This window comes from Haemaphysalis longicornis, unplaced genomic scaffold (genome assembly GCF_048455015.1).
Source record: "Haemaphysalis longicornis isolate Haplotype H1 unplaced genomic scaffold, Haemaphysalis longicornis Haplotype H1 scaffold_11, whole genome shotgun sequence".
Lineage (NCBI taxonomy): Eukaryota > Metazoa > Arthropoda > Arachnida > Ixodida > Ixodidae > Haemaphysalis > Haemaphysalis longicornis.
In genome coordinates this window covers 11,677,986-11,697,844 of record NW_027526214.1, presented here as the reverse complement: position 1 = coordinate 11,697,844, position 19,859 = coordinate 11,677,986, and positions in this window count along the sequence as shown.

The window sequence follows — 19,859 nt, the reverse complement described above, 5'->3', positions numbered from 1 at the left end:
AGTTTCTCTGGTTTTAGTGCAATTTACATTTGGGTAATTTAACTCTCCGAATGTATAAAATCTGCATGGGTATACTTTTTTTGAAGATGGTTTAGAGTATTGTTAAGGCATCTAACGAAATCCCATTTCCGTGTCTTCAAAAATGTAAGATTAACAAGTATGGGAGCGTTTTTCCCGGGGACGATTTTACCCAGACGGTGTGCTCTTGCTTTTTGTGTTGGGTCGATGGGTACATTAGGATTGGTCTCACACAGTTTGGTCACAGCTTTCTTACTGTCAATCTATTTATCTGATTTGCTCTCTTCGATGCCGAAAAGTAAATAGTTGCGGCGCACCTTATCTTCCGATTCATTGATTCTGTCAACGATATTAGTCATAGCTTCGGTGGTTTTTGTCGTATTTGAAATAAAGTTTGCAACGTCGGTTCAAATTTCAGGAGTGGAAGAACAGCCAGTTTCTGTTTTTGCAATGCGAGTCATGAAATCATTCAGTCTATATTCTGTAGAGGCTAAGCGGCTCTTGATAGCTTTTAATTCAGAAATATTTGAATGGTGGCCGGTTTTTAGCTTAACATTTTCTTATTTGTAGTTTCGGTTCAACTAGGGCCATTAAATGCGCTACATGTGGTGTGACCAGGATTTTTTTCCACGTTTCGGGACACTGTTTGCTCAGCGTTTGCTATAAACATTGACTGCTAGATTTTTTCGCAAATAAAGGTTCGTTTGTACGCACCTGCAGAATGAACCGTAGCTGGGTTAGGCGTTGTAGCATGTCGAAGCAGCGGCCGAGCCATGAGCCGTGGTGACAGTGCTAGCTGGCCTAAAGGGCTAAATCTGGATTGTATATCTTGACGACGTTGTGTTATTCGCCCGAGCTTTTGACGAACACTTTTCAAGATTGGAGCCTGCACTCTAATAGATTCGTAAGTCTGGAATAACGTTGCATACTTAAAAGTGCTGCTTCGCCTACGAGGAACTGAAGTATTTGGCCACGTAGATCCTGCTGCTTCCAATGCTGCCAACGTAAATTTTGAATCGGCCAAAACTTTATCCATAGCGAGCCTCCCAAGGCCGAAAGACAAAAAAGGGTGAAAGATTAAGACTGTGCTCGTGCCAGAACTTTGTCGCAGACTTCCCATGCATTGCAGAGCCCCTCACGCACTTGGCTAAAATTAAAACCCCTTTTGAGCTGCACAAATGCCCAACAGGAAGCATTCTGCGCGCTGCTACCACACCTGCAAAGCACAGCTCTGCTTGCTCATTTCGACCTGAACGCCACACGGATATGGGCACTCCCGCCACTGATATAGACTTGTGTGCGGTCGTCGTTGAAATGCAAAGCTGTTGTGAAAAATGAATCCCCTATGCCAGGCGCGCTCGGCTGAAGGGATAGAAAACTACTGGGCTTCTTGTAAACAGTGCCTAGATATTAAAAGGACAATTTAAAATTTCCCCATACGTGTATAGTACACCGTTCAAGGTTGTAACAGACTACGATGCGTTGGGTTAGCTCGCCAATAGGAAGGACGTCTATGGCAGTCTCTGGAGTTAGAGCGTGTGCCTGGAAGATTTTGACATTACCATTGTCTATAGACCCGGCCGGAAACATTCCTCGCCAACAGTCTGCCTCGTGCCCCCATGGAATAACCACCACAAGCATCCAATGAAGACGGCCCGTTCTTCGGAGCACTGATGGAGATTGACCTAGCCGCCAATAGCGTGGCGGCCAGGGCTTATGCATTATGATCGACTACCCCAAAATACGCAACGTCGTCGAGCCAGGGGCCTGCAAACGCAACTCATTTGCATTAAACCTAAAAAAGTTCGACCTCCTAAAGAAAAAGTTTAACCTTGAATGGAAAACAAAGTATCTTCCTGTCATGCCCACCGACCATCGTCCCGAAATTATATAAGCGTGCAACAGCGACCAGTCTTCCAGACATCTCTACACAGTATGCATGATTAAAACAACTAACGCGAAGTAGCACTGTCTCCGCCTAGCATCCGATGTCTCTTACTACAGCCGCAGCTGCTGGGACTGCCAGCCACAAAAAAAAGCCGAGGACGAGACCGGCCGGACTTCGATAGCAGATCACCGTCTTTTTCAACCCATTCGAAAACTTATAATGCACCTTCTTGCCCCGTTCCCTGCGTCATCTTCTGAGAATAAGTGGATTGTAATAGCTAAATGCTCTTTGACGCGCTACGTCGAAACACCAGCCTTCCGACGGGGCTACTCAAAACTCGCAGTTTTTATCCACCTAGTTGGGGTGCGATATGGGGCCCCTGATATAGTCATCGCTGACGCGTCACGGCTTCCAGTGCAGAGCTCTTGCGAGGCGTCGTACGCTACTGCAGCATGGCTCACCGGGGAGCGACGCCGTACCACCCCCAAAATAAGGGTGTAACCAAACGCCTAAACAAAACAAATGCGGATATGAAGTCAATATACGTCAGAAAACTACCCAGATGGCTTTATCGGAGCTTGTCTATGGAAGGCCGCTGACTTCGACGCTCGAAGCCATGCTCCCGCAAATGGATGACTACAACCTCAACACGGACGTTTAAGCACACCTAAACGTGCGGACGCCTCATGTCAGCTTGCCAGAGTTCCTATAAGGGACCAGCTGCTAGTGGAGGCCCGACGAGACACCAAACATCACCCAGGTGATCTTTTGTAGGTTTCGTCCCCGATTTGACTAGGCGGACTCAGTGAAAAGCTCCATAAATGGTTTTTCAATGTCTACAGAATTCAGCGACTCATTGGCTAATTTCTGAATCAGGTTGGTTCCTAAGCTGAATCCGGCATGTCAACACAAGCACGCCGCCTGAAGTCGTTCAACTGGTCTGCCTGAAGCTCTACTAAGGAATATGATGGACGTTTTTTGTTTCCTTTGGACGGTTGTTTGGTTTTCTACTTGTGGTTGATGCACTCTCAAAGGGGATATTGCCACGTATCCCGCATTGCGCTTTAACTCTATTTTATTTTGCCATTCCGCTGCTCCCGTCCCTGGTCCGTGTTCAAAACAAAACGCGTTTCATGTTTGTTTTTTTGCCGAACGGGTTATGTTATTTCATAGCTTCATTGTTTCGCCCGGTAGTCACGGGAGTCGCATAATCTTTGATCTCCCCTCTTCATCATGTAATTCGACGCTTCGAGAATGAATTACGCTTAAAGACAAATCCTTTGCATGACAGATGCTGCGTAATTTGGTTCGCCAACTCTTGGGTCAGCACGTCTGTTCGGTGACGGCTGCATCGAGGTATGTGTATCTTTTAAATTGTTAATGGCGACAACTTCCTAAGTAGACTTGTTTTTCCTCCTAGACGTCGGCATCTTTTATGGCTATGTGACAATATGCTTTTAAATTCGATGTACATGATCGCTTCTACTGGCGAAACCATAAAATCTCCTTGACAACGCAGCTGCTACGGTGAACCAAATGCAGGATTATCTGCATTATAGAAGGAGCATACAACCCTACTTAAAAGTTGCGTATGTACGGAATTATGGGAATACGGAGTTCATACGTAGTGTTGAGCCCCCAATCCTAATGAATGTAGAAATTAGTTCTACCAACAAGGGAATCATGAGTTTGCACTGTATGAACGTTTGGCGCAGTTTTGGTGTTTTTATCTTCAATAGGAGGCAAAATCACGCCGTGTATAATTTTCGCATACTTCCTATATACGGAATTCATACGGATAGTGATTTCGCTGTTCTAGTGATCATGCAAACTTAAAACAGGTGCCACATTTGGCAACAGGCACTCACTATTTCATTTTCATGTGCTTCTCAATAAACCTTTCTTGTTTTGTGGCGGCTTTTTGTCATGCTAGGAATGCACTCCGCATTCCTATAATTCCGCATCTATGGAACGGTTCAGGAGGGAACGAGCTCAAGTCCTGGTACCGACGCTCAGCAAATACTTCTCAAAAACAAAAAAAGTTGTTTCAATGTAAGGAGTAGGAAATGATTGAGACAATAGGGATGTTTTCGGCCATTTGAGTGGAGGAGAATATATTAAATCGCTTTCTGAGGTGAGCACCAAACACGTCACACTAGTTTTGTCGGTGAAGGAGAGATGTTCAAATGAACTCCAAGAAGTACCATGAGAAATATGCAGTTCTCGTTCACTACAAGCTCTGTTGTTCTTGCAGTATTTTTGATAAATATCTTTGGCAGATAACGGTGACATACCTGGAAAATATAACACTTTTTTCTGACATAATACAATGCAGAAAAAAACGCCGCGAAATTCTATGCCAGCTGAAAGTACCTGCGTCTCTTTAGTTATTGCCTAAGCCACCTATGATTTTTATTGCAGCCATTCACCGATTGTAACTAGGAAGCCCATAGTTCTGCCGACCAATAAAATCCGAAATACTGGCAGGGAGAAACAGTGAATTGGAAAGGATCGACAGGTGGCCAGTCTGTCGTCATCATGATAAGTTTCACGCAACACTGAAGCCGGCAATACTTACTATTGCTGGTAGTGCACACGGCTGCATTTTTAGAGACGACAGTTTTGTTTGGGCTAGTTGAACGCTGAAATTGTGGTCTGTCTGTATCTCTCTCAGTCTTTGTGTCTGTGTGCGACACGATTGAGCCACCCGAACCACGTGAAACCAACTGCGCAATAGTCTTATATACCCAAAGTCATGTCCAAATGTCTAACTCCGGTGTTAATGTTCATATATGTCAAAATTGATGAACAAAAACAAGTGATTACGCAAACATAAGGCAGAAAGCCAGTACATCAGTTACATTTGCAGTGTTATCTTACGAGAAATTTTATCGATGCCGGGTTTTTTATAAAGCAAAAGAAATAGTACATCAACTGCAGAAATCTGTCACCCGCTGTGGACTGTGCTACCTGGCGGAATTGAACAACACAACGGCAATAGCAACAAAAGATTCCCCTAGATTGGATCCACGTTCCGCTTGAAACGATCGTGGAGTGGGGCAACCATTTTATATAAAGGTTTCAGTCAGGTCTGCGCCGTACGGCCGCGCTGAAATCGATGCACCCTATATGAAGCAATAGAACACGGTAATTTTAAATGGACTCGAGAAAACCTTAGTGTGTTGAGGAAAAAGAGGAATTAACTTGCACGCGCACCAGTCGACTATCTTCTTTCATCGACAAATGCAAAGAAAGGAACAGGTACGCGGCTTTTTTTCCTTTCTACCAAAGCAATATGGTATTCGAAGTACAATTAAAAGACATATATTACACGCATTTTACTTGTAAAGTTGTGCACCACATCGTCCACGTTTGGTGTACCCGAACAACACAAAAAAATACAAGAGCTGAATATCCTCTCAGCATTGTTAACATGCGTGAGTTGTTTAGAACGCCAATTTTATTCTAAACAATTTGTGTATTTCAAATATGCTTTCTTGCATCGGTTATGAGCTTAAAAAGCAGTCCCAACAAAATGTAGGAAGCAATGTATATTCAATGCATTTAAGAAACGACGCGCGAAGGTAAAACAGGCGGGGGGCCGGCGTGCCCAGCTGCTACTACATCTTTCGTTACTACGTCGCCATGTTTTTCTACACACGCCTTCAAAATTCCTATGGTTCAGCAGAACCATATGGTTCAGGAGAACAAACAAGGACCAGGATCTGGCTAGAACCTTTAGTTCAGATGCCGCGAAGCCTTAAATGTTAATATTACGCAGAAATGAAACAGGCAAGTTATCGTCTGGTAACCTACGTAAGCCCTGATGATAAGGCCGGTCATTGCAATAATGATGGCGAGGTTGATACAAAGATACAAAAAAGGCGCACGCCCGTTTTTATGGCGCTACCCCTGCTAGGGGAGTATATTGCGTTGGCACCGCCGTCGCTCTTGCACGGATCACGGACAAGATCCCTTTCCCCGAGCAGCATCGTCCCGATGGTGAAGCTTACATGTGTTTACCGTGCAGGAAAAGGAACTGGTCTTGGGGTAGCTGTATCGCGAAAGGAAAAAAAATTGTTCACATGACGTAAACCTTCTCGGGTAGCAATTCACGACGTGTTGCCACACCAGCAGCGTCGGGTAATGGCTTGCAACTTTCAGTGTAGATTAGGTACCTTGTGCATTCCTAAATATTGGCGTAGAAGGTTGTCCAAAATCTCTCGAATTCGAAAAAACATCCAAAGCCAAAGTACGTCACTCTGTTAAAATGCTTAGAGAAGGAGGTGAAGCTCCTAGCTAGAGGGGCCTACGGGCTACGAGCAACGGAGGCGGCCGAGCTTCCGCGATTGTTTAGCGTGCTGTAAAAAATTCTAGGCTGTGTTTTCATACCTGTCATTCATATTGCGAAGCAACATGGGTTTTCGCATTGCAGAATATTCTTTCTTTTTTTTAACTGAGACCTTTGAGGCGTCACTTGTTGGGGCTTGTTATAAGCAAACGTTGTGTAGGAAAGAACACCTTCCCAGACACGGCATTTACCTTCGGCGTGTACGCTGACCTTGTGACCATGTTTTGTTTACCCTTTCCGCCCCGTCGTACAGCCGAGGGTGGTGGACAGCCGCTTTTTGAAAACATGTGATGCTGAGAGTCATGACGTACAGTTGCAGTTGTAGGGTGAATGTGGTTTCGAGGTCCGCTTTGAGAACATTAGGATGGCCATGTTGGACACATATCCGCGTAATAAAAACCTATGCTAATCCTGCCACCCGGGCCTTTGGAAGTGCCTTTCTTTCATCGTACTTACTGAAGTAGTCACTTTCGACAACCAGTCCACTGTGAACCAGTAAAAGAAAGAAGTTTTATGCCCAATTTTGTGATTTGATAGGTATCAAGGACATTTCAACCGGTTAGTGAAAAATGGACGGTATGCTAGTTCGAGCTTCACATTGTGGAAGTTGCGGCACGTTCGGATGGAGACTCTTACGTATGAGATATATTTAGGCGAGTAATATTTTTTGTTAAGTAATAAAAACAGTGTGAAGTAACGTATGTGTACAGATCTAGGCTGCTCATGGAGAGCTGCACAATGTCGTTCAAGAGATTAACGCAGAAGACCAGCACTTGTTGTGTGCCAGTCGAGGCTGAGTTTATTTTGTTCAACATGCCCCTTCAAACAGCGAACGTGGGCAGGCCTTTAACACCGTAAGTAGGCCGGCAGTGTTGCCTTGCGAAACATGAATTAGTGGTAGCGGTTGGTAGTCGCCCTGCTCCTCTTACGAAATGGTGGCAGCACTAAGAATTGTAACAAATAGTGCCTTGTCAGTGTCATGATAAACCTTGCGAGGATAAGCTACCTACGGGCTCAACACGCCATCCGCTTCACCATGCAACTTTCCAGATTTTGAGCTTGTGTTCATGCCCAACTCTTGATATCCAGAATGCAGCGTGCCACGCGGCCAGACGGGTTTTAGCGGTTCCGAAGCCATCAGAGGGAGTCTTGGTCGGTTAGGACGTTGAACGCATGGTTAGGACGTTGAACAATTTCATACGCAAACACTACGCCCTCGCACTTCATTTATATTGCGAAATTTTTGCTTTTTGCTCGGGCGAGCGATTTGTTTCTGCAATCGTTTGTTCTTTCGACAATATATTGCCATGAGACAGAACAGCACTTGACCCCCAATGCTGGCATCAGCACTAACTACCCTGCCTGCATCTATTGGTCTACAAGTGGCCTACCATTGGTGTTATATGTGGGCACTAGCGATGGACTTCGAAAATTTCTTTATGTTTCTTAAACTGTGAAACGTTAACTAATTTGCAATAAAGTACGTTCAAGGAGCTGCAATACGGAAGCAGTTTGCAACAAATTCTCGTTATCACAAGCACAGAAACTGGAAAAGTGAAATAGACATCTTGGCTGTTTTGAGGTTCGAAACGACTGCATGCCTGCCAGGGTCATTGCATATGCCGCTACTGATAACGACGTGCCCGAGAGAGAAAAACATCAGATAGTGGAGCAAATTATGATCAGATTTCTCTCTTTGAATGTTAGGGATGCAGATTTTGTAGCCTCAAGGAATCGATTGAGCATATCTAGGTGTCCTTGGACTGTCTTGGAGAGCAGGACACCATTATATACACACTTTATGCACAGTTGCAACTTCATACCCGACAGAACAATGTGAATCATGCACTGAAATGTTGCGGGAGCAAAGCACAATGCAAAAGTAGCAATAAAAGTCGCTTGGTTGATCAGAATAGACGATTGCCATCTCAGAAGAGGTGAAACGTGTGCTTTTGGGTGAAATATGAATCGCGGCTAAAGATGCACTCTTTAATTTTTGCGCACTCCGCAGCCTTCCACAGAAAGAAAAAAAAACAGTAAAAGGAAAACTAATAGCAACGAGATAAACACCATACTGAAGGCCGGGAGAGGTTTCGTAGTGCATAAATCTCGCGTTGTGCTGCCCTTAAAGCCCAAACGAAACACACGTGTATTTGCCATTTTAATTTGCTTTTGCATTTGCAATGTTTACATTTCAAGCTGTGTGACTTCGTAAAGAAGCACCTGCCAGTCAAATTTACTTTTGCATATGCTCTGTTTTCTTTTCAAACTGTGTGTCATAGCAAGGAAATAAAATGTAGAAGGAAATTAGCATGCAGGAGTGCTGCTTCTGCTCGCAACGATGTTTATATATTTCAATTTAAAGTGACGTTAGAAGTACCACGAACGCCCTGTTTTTTTGTATTTGAAACTGTAGCTTTCGTGGTCTCGCGACAAAGCATATACTCTGCTAATATCAGTGCATTTACATGGTGCTCTATGATGGAGAAAATACAGGCTATGATGGTTAAATTTTGGAAGCTGAAGTCTACAAGGCCTCAAGAAACCACAAAAAATCGACAGACAAGTACGGTGGAAAGAAGTGTGAAAACAACAACTATGATGATCATGATGCTTTGAGTTTCATGGCACAAGGCTGACAAGGGCAAAGAGCGCCAAGCACAAAATTATGTGATGAAGGCAGATGCGCAATGAAATACTAACTCGTCTCAGTAAAAACAAAAGTGAAGGGATAGCATGAAGGGTGGTGTAAATGGCCAGGTTGCATTTTAGCATGCTAAATGATGAGATGTAAAACCTTGACATCAATGAGACACCTAAAAACACTCTGGATGAAAAACATATGCTCGTCTCCAAAAAGTATGATGGGGCAAATAGTATGTGTTGTCTGTACAGTTGTGGAAAGTGTTTGCGTCATGTGGTGTCAAGTGCCTCGCATTGAATGGGTACGTGAACTATGGATAGGGCCGCTCCGCACCTTCGGCGGGGGTCTTGAAGATCCCGTCAACAGATGCGAGTGCGTTGCATGGGTGTGCCCTGCCGGTAGCCTACCCAAGGAGACTTCCATGTGTCTGTTTTACGAGTGAGCTGCGCACCGTCCCAGGTGTGGTTTTATAACATGTAGTTTATTGTCTGTTTTTCACTCCAGTGTGTTTGTCATGTTCCACGCAAGTGTGGTAATATGCATGGCTTGAGGTATGTATGGTGTACCGTTTTAATAACTACAATGTCCCTGAGTGCAGCAGTAGCGGCTCTCTCATCTTCCAACTCGTTCCCAGCGATCCCAGCACGTTGTGGGACCTAGCAGAGGAGCATCTCATGATTTTTATTGTGCTCAGATATGATAGTGAATACAAGAACAACTATGTGGTTTTGGGGGGCTTGTGCGATGATAGTGCGCGAACAACACTCAAATAATCTGTATAGATCATGGAGTTCGAAATGTGAACTTGAAGAATGTCTCTCACAATCAGTAAAATTTTATTAGCGTCTGTTAAAAAAATGGTTGTGTGTACGCTCGTTATTCTGAGTGCATTGAAATTTGAACCATGAGCAGCACAGGACACCATAGTGGAGGTTTTAGAAGCGTTACTGTAAAATTCTGCACATGGGTATTTATACTGCAGAAAAAGAATGTGCTGCAGTATTGCTACTCGCGGTGCCCGGTTTTGGTCAAGTTTTATAAAAGAAAGGGCGCAGGACACAGGACTAACTTTCGAAGGTGGTAAAATGTCTGAAAAGGATAGTATGTACACATCTAAAAACGAAGCCCTGAGATGCGAGGCTCACTCTCTCACTCTAGGTGAAAAGGGCAGAGGAACAGATAAGCAATTCACAAACAGCAGAGATATGGATGTGTCGTCAAAGACAGGATATAAAAGGATGGTTGTTCAGCGATGCATTTTTAAAAGAATAAATCAAGGCCATGTACGTCCGTTGGTTGTCAAGGCACTATTTGTCACACTCGACATACAGACTCTCGACAGGGCTAGTTCGAAAAGCACCCGATGAAGAGGAAACCCCAAGTCTGGCACTGGTTCAAGCATTCACAACCCGGTTTTAGTCGCCGACCCGTACACCACACGGCCATAGTCCAAACGAGAACCAACCAAAAACAGTTCAGAGCCATAGCAGGAGTTCCTTATCAGAACCATACGTGAACAGTTCAGAGCCATAGCAGGAGTTCCTTATCAGAACCATACGTGAACCATACAGAATCATGGTGTGAGACGACCTATGATATTCATTGTTTTGGGACATTTATGCTTAAGTTCCTTGATGTTTGGAATAAACTTTAGTTTGTGGTCAAACACAACACCTAGAAACTTGTGTCTTCGTTTACAGGAAGCGATACGCCTTTAAGAGTAATGCCTGGGTCCGGATGAACCCTGCACTTCCTGGTGAACAAAACACAGGAGCTTTTTGCAGGATTCAATTTAAAGCCATTCTTGTCTGCCCAGCTGGAGAGTTTCTTTACACCAAGTTGGACCTGACGTTCACAGATTGACATATCACATGATATAAAGGATAGCTTTGCGTCGTTTACATACATGGAATAAGACAGTGTAGGTGGCAGCGCCTTTCCAAGTGAGTTCATGTTTAGTAAGAAGAAAGTGCAGCTAAACACGCTACCTTGTGGCACGCCATTTCCATGCACGTGAACCTTGGAGAGTGCACTACTTACTGTCCCTCAAAACGTTCTATCCGACAAGTAACTAGCAAGGGTGCTTAACATGTTACTAGAAACCCCAAATGACTTGAGGTCACTGAAGATCCCGTAACGCCAAGCGGTGTCGCAGGCCTTCTCGAGGTCGAAAACCACAGTTAAACAATACTGCTTACGCACGAAGGCGTCCTCGATGTACGAGTCAAGTGCGACGAGTTGATCGCGTGTCGGTTGCGCCACCCTGACGCCTGACTGGGAGCTCTCGAGAAGACCGTTGTACACAAGCAAGTAAAGGAGCCTCCAATTTATCATTTCTCCAGAATCTTGCACAGGCTGCTCGTCAGGGCTATGGGACGGTAACTTGAGGTGGTCGACAAGTCCTCTCTCTTTTTCAAGAAAGCAACTAATATGGCCTTCAAGAGTGTGGAATGCCCCCCGAAAGCTATATTTTATTATATGGATGATGAAGTGTTCCAAGTGTGTCTCCGTGTAGGTGTTGTATCTTTGTATATATGTGATATTGTCTGGGTTAGGAGGTGAGGGTGTAGACAAGCTCAAAGGAGCTCTCAGCTCATGCAGTGAATACTCTTAGTTATAAGAAGATGTTGACCCGTGGTTCCCTAGTATAGGCTTCCTTCCGCCGATTGTGTTTGTTGTGGTTTATGAAAGTCTTTCTGTAGTGTGCTGAACTGGACACGGGTTGGAAGCGTTGTGTGAGTGTGTCAGCCTGGCTTTCGAATGTGTCCCCTGTTGTGCTGACCAGAGGCTGGCAGGGTGTTTGTCGTACCTGGAGTTTGTGTATTCGTGTCCATACTTTTTGTGTGTCGCTGTATATGGTACCGGATGTTATAAATTCGCGCCAACACTCTCATTTTGCCTCATAGCGCACACGTTTTCCCATCGCCTCTGCCCTTTTGAAAAATAAAAGTTTTACCGACGTGGGGTACTGACGGACAATAACGCACGCCGTGTTCTGAGCCTGTCGCGTACGCCTACAGTCCTCATTCCACCACGGCCTCCTCTCACGGCATGCGACACGAGATGCGTGGGGAATGGACTTTTCGGTGGCATTGAGGATGTGTGCCGTCAGAAGTTGGGTAGCTTTTTCAATGGGTAAGTGTCTTAATACTGTGTAGTGCGGTTGGGATGTGTCTGTAAATGTATTCCAGTTAGCTCTTGCTTCATTGAAGCTGTTCTGGGAAGATAGACTGCATGGGTCTTTGCTTATATAGGGTACTGAGGTGGGGCAGTGGTAACTACTATATAGGTAAGGTCGCACACCCCACTCAACACAGGGAAAGAAAATTGCAGAACCAATCCCAAGTCAAGATTTGAGCATGTATTGTGTCGTAGAAAATGGTATATAAGCTGTTTCTTATTGAAAAGGCGTGCTCCTCAGGACGTTAATTACTTCTCTATCAGGCGATCTCGGGCATCCGTGCTAGAAAATCCCCAAAGAGAATGGTGTGGATTAGGGTCGCCTGTTAGGATGTTTGTTTCTGCAGCTGGTCAACCAGTGCCCCGAAGTCAGAGCTTGAACGTGCAAGATCAGGAGGAATGTATATGGAGCATACCGTAATCAACCCATTAAAGTTCAACGAAAATGTTCAAAGTGACTAGGTGGAATAGTAAGTATTTTCGGGCGATTATGGCCACACCGCCAGAAAAGTGTGTGGAGCCAGTCCTGTCCTTTCTAAATACCCTGTAAATATTCAAGAAATTTGTCTGATTGGAATTCAAATGTGTTTCCTGTACGCACATTACACTTGGCTGATAAGCATGCAGTAGTATTTTGTATACATCGTCAAGATTTCTAAGAACGCCTCTGGAGTTACATTGCATTATGTTTTGTCTTCCCATTATGAATTGTTCGGAAATACTGGAGTGTGTTGTTTATGTATCGTCTTTCAGGGCTTGGACTCTCGAAGGGGATTTCCGGCCTGTCTAGAGGTTTGGATAACGGGACCCATTTCTTTCGCTCGAAGCAAAAAGGTACGGTACACGTCCATCTCATCCTCGGACTTCCTAGGGGTGCCCGATAAATCAGGACGCTTGGACGTGGCACCCGTTCGGGTGCCTTTTGTTTTCTCAGCTGCTACCGCCAAAGGTGTCGGCAGCACCACAGGTGGTTCGGGTGGTGCTGCAGAGGAGGGAGCCTATGTGGGGTCCCCGGTGTTCATCCCCTCCGAAGCCTTCAATGGAAGCAGAGAGGGTAAGGAGGGAGGGGCCGAAACGCCATCGGTCCCAGCAGTGACTGTTGCCACCACAGCCGCTGCTGGCTCTGCCAGCGCTATGGTGACTTGCTGGGCTGCCTTAGACAACCCAGGGGGGGGGGGTGGAGACCCAAGTCCGCCTTGCGGTCGCGGTACTGAGCAGCCGCCGAAACCAGACGCCGCTCCGCCCCCCGGTGAGTTGCGTCGTCGTACCTCCCCAGAGGGAAATATATGAACTTCATTCGCGTCTCCGGGAATGAGATTGTGGGCGGCCGATGAAGCGATGTGTCCGAGCCCACGTTTATTGAGTTTGTGCTGGCCGTGCCATCGTCAGGGCGAGGCGAGTGGAACCGAGGTACCGTTACAGACAAGGTGCCGTGTCGAGGGTCTTCCGTGCCAGCTGGCCAATCTGGTAATGATGATGGTGGCCTTAAGAAGATGATTATGGTGGCGCTACAGGGCCCCTCTTCTAGTGCGGAGCATGATAGAGAAAACTGAGCTGGGTGCTGTTTTGAGCTGAACTGTGCGTTGAAGCTTGGGAAGGCGGTACCAGAAGCATTTGTGGAAGTTCACAGGCACGTATAATGTTTGTCCATAGCCAGCGAGAATTCATGAGCAGTCAGTGGTCTAGTGGCAGGCGTTGAGTAAAGGGAATGGTCCTGGTCGTCAAAGAGCCAGCATCCGGGTAAAGGGCTATCTCTGGTGGTTCAGGCTTAGAGTGCGACCACGGACGCGTTGCGGGGTGCGCCATGGGGCTTAAGAACAGCCTTCTTCAAGTCGTCGTAGGTCTGTGGGCCAGGTGGTGGTCACCGGCGCTGTGCGAGGAGCCCGTCAGGTAGTCGTGTCGCTGCGAAGTGGTAGCGCAGCGGTTGATAAGAAATTGGATCTCGAGCTGAACCAACCATATGTCGCAGCGAGGGGTGTAGAAGGCCAGACACCCCCAGAGATGTGGGAGCTCTAGATAGGGGCCCATGATCGCCGACCCGTCACCTAGTGATGGTTCGGGTGCATGGGCCGAGTTCGGTGTCGGAGAAAGAGTGGTGGTGGTAACGGCTGCAGGTTCTGTTGGGATTGTCGTCTGCCAGGTTTTCATGCTTTAGTGTTTGAAGATAGTTTCTTTAAGGTCTGTTGAATGAGGTCAGAAAATAGTTTCTGTAATGTCACGAAGTATCTGATTTTGGGCGACCAGGGTGGGGAACCTTCTTCGCATGCCGTCGTCCACGATGTGGTTCGTGAAACAGCGTTCCAAAGCCACGGCGAAGCCGCTTGTCGGGGTCACCAAATTGTGGGCAGCAGATGAGGCGGTGTGGGCGAGCCCACATTTATTGAGGTTGCGTTGGCGGTGTCATGCTCAGGACAAGGCAAGTAGAACCGGGGTGCCGTTCCAGACCGGGTGCCGGTGGCTGATTGTCTTCTGTGCCAGGTGGCCAATCTGGTAATCATGATGGTGGCGTTACAAGATGTTCTCGGTTACTTTGAGATTGATAATCTTATTTTCCTGTTGAAATTGTTCACCCCTGTGGGACCATGCCGCTTGCGGCTTCTGACAGTTTGCACAGGTGAAGGTGGTTGAGTCACAGTTTTGCGTGGCCTGGTCATTTGTGGCGCATATCTCGCAGGTCGGTTTGCCGCAGAAAGAAGTTGTAGGGCGCCCGAACCGCTGGCACTTATAGCAGCGGGGCGGGTTGGGTATGTGCGGACGTACACCACAGCTAATGAAACCAGCAATTATGTTTCAGGTAGTTTTAATCTGCTGAATGTCAGGATTATGTTCTTTGTTGGTATTTCTACATTGTCACGTCGGATGGTGATTCTCCTGACAGCTGTTACGTAATGATCCTTTACGCCTTCCAGAAAGTCAGCCTCTGTTTCACTTAGCAGATCTGGCTCAGATATAACACCCTGCGAGCTGTTGAGGCTGCGATGCGGTGTGGCAGATCTCAGATGTCCAGATCTGCCATGCGGGTTCTGGTCGGGAGATTGGTGGCTTGCTGGTGCGTCTTCACTTAAACCAACCCTTCGCCTGTTCATAGTTTATTTGCCTTTAAATATTTCCCAATGATTTCTTCAATGAACCTGGATACGAGGAAAATAGACTGGAGGAAGGCGGGTTTGAATTTATCTACTGATTCAAGGACCAAAAAACTGGGATAGAGCTCTGGTTTCGGGATGTTGATGGTTGGTAGGGATGAGAAGAAAACTTCAGTGCGGCCCCTTTCCAGGGACCGATCACGTTTTGAGGGGATTTTTGATTTATCCTTACGGCATCGGAAAAAGCAAAGAAATCGGGATACTTTCTTCGTCAGTCTTCCCGTGATAGCTCAAGCGATCGCGGAGCTCTCTGCCAGGTGAACACAGAGGGAGCCCATCCGAGGGATCATGACCTATGCTCCAACGGCCACTGTTTGAGGTTTCTACCCTACATCTTATAACTCATTACCATGGTTGGTTACAGCCACCGTTTGAGGTTTTTACCCTTCACCTTAAAACTGATTACCACGGTTTGTTAAAGCGTGTGTGTAGGGGCTCGGGGTCCGCGGGGTCGCCAATACCGTCAGCAAGATTACTCACGGTACCCCGTGCAGGGGACTACACAAAGAGAAATCTTTAGGATAATTCTAAGGGCAGTGGTTGGTTGCGAGAAAGGGCCTTACAGGGCACAGTTGCTAAAGTGATCAAACATTAGGTTTCTGCGGCAAGAATAAAGATAGTTCGATATATTTTGTATGGATATCGCTATTCGAGAAGAAGAGTGAAAATTAATGTACAATGATGTGGTTGCAAGCTACGTGATTTTGCATAAACTAATAAGAAATTTTTACTGCGCTTTGTCAATATCGTGCAAGAGTTAAAAACAAACGGTTGCATTTTATTGAAGTACCAAGAGTTTTTCGCATGTATATATTAAACTGTGCGAAAAATCAGGTGGAAATGAAAAACAAAGCACAACCCACCACGGTGGCTAAGTGGGTACAGCATTGCTCTGCTGAACCCGATTACGCGGATTCCATCCCTGTCAAAAAGGTGGGTTTCAGAAGGAAGGGGACAATTAAAATACCGGCACGGTACTTTCGGTGTGTTTATCCCCGTACTTTCACTTAGATCAACTACGTTTTTTCTTGCTGAGAGAAAGGGTTTATTGAGAGTTTCTGACGCGACCTTTTATGCCCCATGGAAACATAAAGTTTTGCTTTTGGATTCTATACGTTAACATAAGTTGCATATGACGGTTATATCAGTCATGCCCTCCCTTTTTTATCAAGAGGCCATGACGTCAAACTTGAAATTTGGATATTTCTAAATACCCGTTTGTCTTGATATCTATTATTTCAAAATTTTCTAGATATTAAGAGAACACACATAGCTACGCACATACATTCATACACACAAACTTCCCAGACACTTTTTGTAATTTCTATTGTCGTCGGAAACTGTAGCTTGTGCATTTCGGGGGCGCTGCCCTGTGCGACCACCAAGAAAAATATTTGTATGATTGTAGTGCGTCGTTTAGTTTTATTTGTTCATAGCCTTTCGATCGTACATTCAGGTGACCCAGTGTATGTTATTTCGTCAGATATTGATTCTTTTGTTTCTCTGGTTGTTTTACTTTTAATGAGACTTTCACAGATTCCTGGAGCCAAAGGAGGTACTAAACGCAATGTAATGGTTTCAAATTACACAAATTCATACTTTGTCGTTATATTTCCTTTAAAAAAACGTACCTATTAAACATATTCCAATTTATTTCTCGCATTCATGAAACTCTGCCCTAACACTTGCTTGTATGCACACTTTTTTGTCACCTCAGTGCAAAACTGTGTGTAGTGCCCCCTTCTGTTGAGTGAAAGCACATCACTTGACGTCTACAGTTCCGAATGTTAAGAAAATGCTGGAGGGTCATGGTGAGGGCGTTCTAATTTCCGGCTGCAACCTAGGATAATGTTGAAATTGAGTAAAAAAGATGCAAATATGAACAGCCGGTGGAGGATGATCAAGTTCCTTAATTAAGACGCAATCATAATTTTTTACAGCGCAGAAGTTTCTCGTGCCACTGCTGTACCACCTACGTAGCGAAGATCAGATTTATCAGAGTTTGTATCTCAAACTGTGGCTTTAAGGTATTGTATTGTTAAGTGTTTTGTGCATTTTTGTTAGTAATAAATTTGTAGCTGGACAGCTGTAAATCTGTGCAGGTATCGCATGCATTAACCTGGAAGAAAATATTTACATCTCGTTAAGATTTGTCTAAATGCATCTTAAGTGATCCAAGGAAGCCTCCTTTGAGAACTGCCGTTGTAAAAATAATTTTTCCTTAGGAATTAAACTATTTGCTAACGGGGAATTTTAAGTCTGTGTAAGTACAGAGCTATGCACTAAGCTTGCCTTATGTGGCACGAAATAAATGATGAATGAGCCTATTGATTAGTGGAACCACCTAATTTCTTAAGCTCGCCTACTAACACATGGCCCTTAGTTACAAGAACTAAAATGTCATGTTTACTTCGTTGTTGGGAAAATTATTCATTGAAAAAATTGCGTACGAACGGTTGCTCACTGAACAAAACACCTTTCGAATTTTATAGAGAACCTTGCGACTGATAGGGAAAGATCAAAGCTTTTTGGCATGCAGGCCACTCTACATAAGACGCTGACTTCATTGTTGGTAAAATGGCCAAATCGTTTTTTTTTTGTCCACAAATGGCTAGCTTTGGGCTAGGCTATTTTGAAGAGCGGCTTCCCAAAATATGTGGTGTTTCCCGGTTTGAATCTTAAATACTGATGCACTCTTGTTCAACTACAAAGCTTTCGGAAGAAGCTGCGTAGCTACCGGTTACAGCCGTATGGCCTCACCTGAAGTTGGCGTCGACTTTGTTTGCAGAGGCGTACTGAGCTAGCGGGGCTTCTCCGGCAACCACCGACACTACCCTTCCTCTCAGAAAATGCAGTCATGCAGTGTAGCTGTAGTAAAAATAGTTATTGATTTATGAATTGTGGTTCCTAATGGGTAGCCAACCAGCTGATGCCGAATCAGACAAGTGGGCATATTCCTCTCATTCTTTCAGGGTGGCTGTGTCAGCAAACTTTTTTAGTTGTCGTGACTCATTGGTTGATACTCATTGCGAATCTCAGTTTGGTGCCTAATCAATGCCGCTGTCAGCACTGTTGGTTGTTAAAGGGGCATGTTACGCCGGATCTTTGTAGCAAATAAAGGGGAGCTTTCTCCATTTGTGCAGCGAGCACAGCTCTTTTGAATTGCTATGACCATATTTATGAGGTAGTTTGGGGGATGTGACCAGACAAGCGAAGCAAATTTATGTTGGGGGCGGACAAATGTTTTACGGAATATTTCGCGGAAGTTAGACTTAGTAAAATGCAGGTTACGGCTGAGTTATTCTAATGATCTTGACGGACAAAAGTTTCGTTGAATATTTCGCGGAAGTTGAACTTAGTAGAATGCAGGTAACGGCTTAGTTATTCTAATGATCTTGAGGCACTGGCGCAGATGGTAGTGATGTCAGTGGCTCATGAAAGGTTATGTGTGAGATGAACTCTGAGGTATCTTTAGCTAGAGACTGCGAAAACACTTCATTATTGATTCCGTAGGAAACACGTATTGGTTCAGCGTACGACTAAGGATGATGGTTTTACATCTCGATGTGTTTACGTCATTGGCCAAGCATCACACAATTTGATAACTGGGTCAAGGTTTTTCTGCGAGACATAATGATGAATTAATTTTTTAATAGGTTGGTACATTAGGCAATCATGGGCGAATATGCGTATGCAGGATGTTTGACTCTTTTCCAGGGTATTAATATAGACAAGAAACAGATTTGGGGCATTAACGCAGCCCTGCGGCACACCCGAGGTTACAAAGGACAAAGGTGATGAGTCGCTATAGATGACAGTATATTGTCTACGGAGTGACAGAAAATACCAAATCTATGAAGAGGTTGGCGAACATAATTGAATAACAGATAATTTGTAAATTAGGCGGTAATAAGATGCGTGATAAAATGCTTTTGAACAGTCTAAACACATGCAGTCTGTCTTGAAATTGTTATTCATATTAGCCTGAAGGTCATTTGGGAATTCAAGTAATTTTCGCAGGATCAACCTTTCCTGAACCAACCTTGATTTGGAAAAATAATCGTTTGATTCATGGTGGTTAAGTATATGGGAAATGATGATGTGCACCAGAAATTTGCAACAAATTGAAGTAAGTGAAAGGGTGCGAAAATTCTGGCGCAGACGCTTGTCTCCAGATTTATATTCAGTATAACTTTGTGCAATATTCCAGTCATCTGGTAATTTACCAGACGATAATGATTGCTGAGAAAGAGGCACAATATTTTACTCGTTATGGGAATGGTAATTTTTGGTCTTTCTGAACTATTATCCTCAACAATGGCTGAGCTGGACCGTTTTAACTAATTTATGAGGCATGGAATACCTTCCTTGGTGATTTCGATGGGCTGCATGTAATGGTATTCTGATTCCGGTACGTCAGGAAGAGAAGATTCATCTTCCGGAGTGAATATGCAGGTGAAAAGGGTATGGAAAGGAGAATGGCATTGACGGTTTGGAAGAGGTTTGTGGTTATCTTCATAGAGCATTATACGGTTTGCGTCACGATGACGAGCTATATACGTCCAGAACTTTTTCGGGTTAGTTTTTAGAAGAGAACCCAGGTGTATTGAAAATTACTTTGAGTTTAAAGAG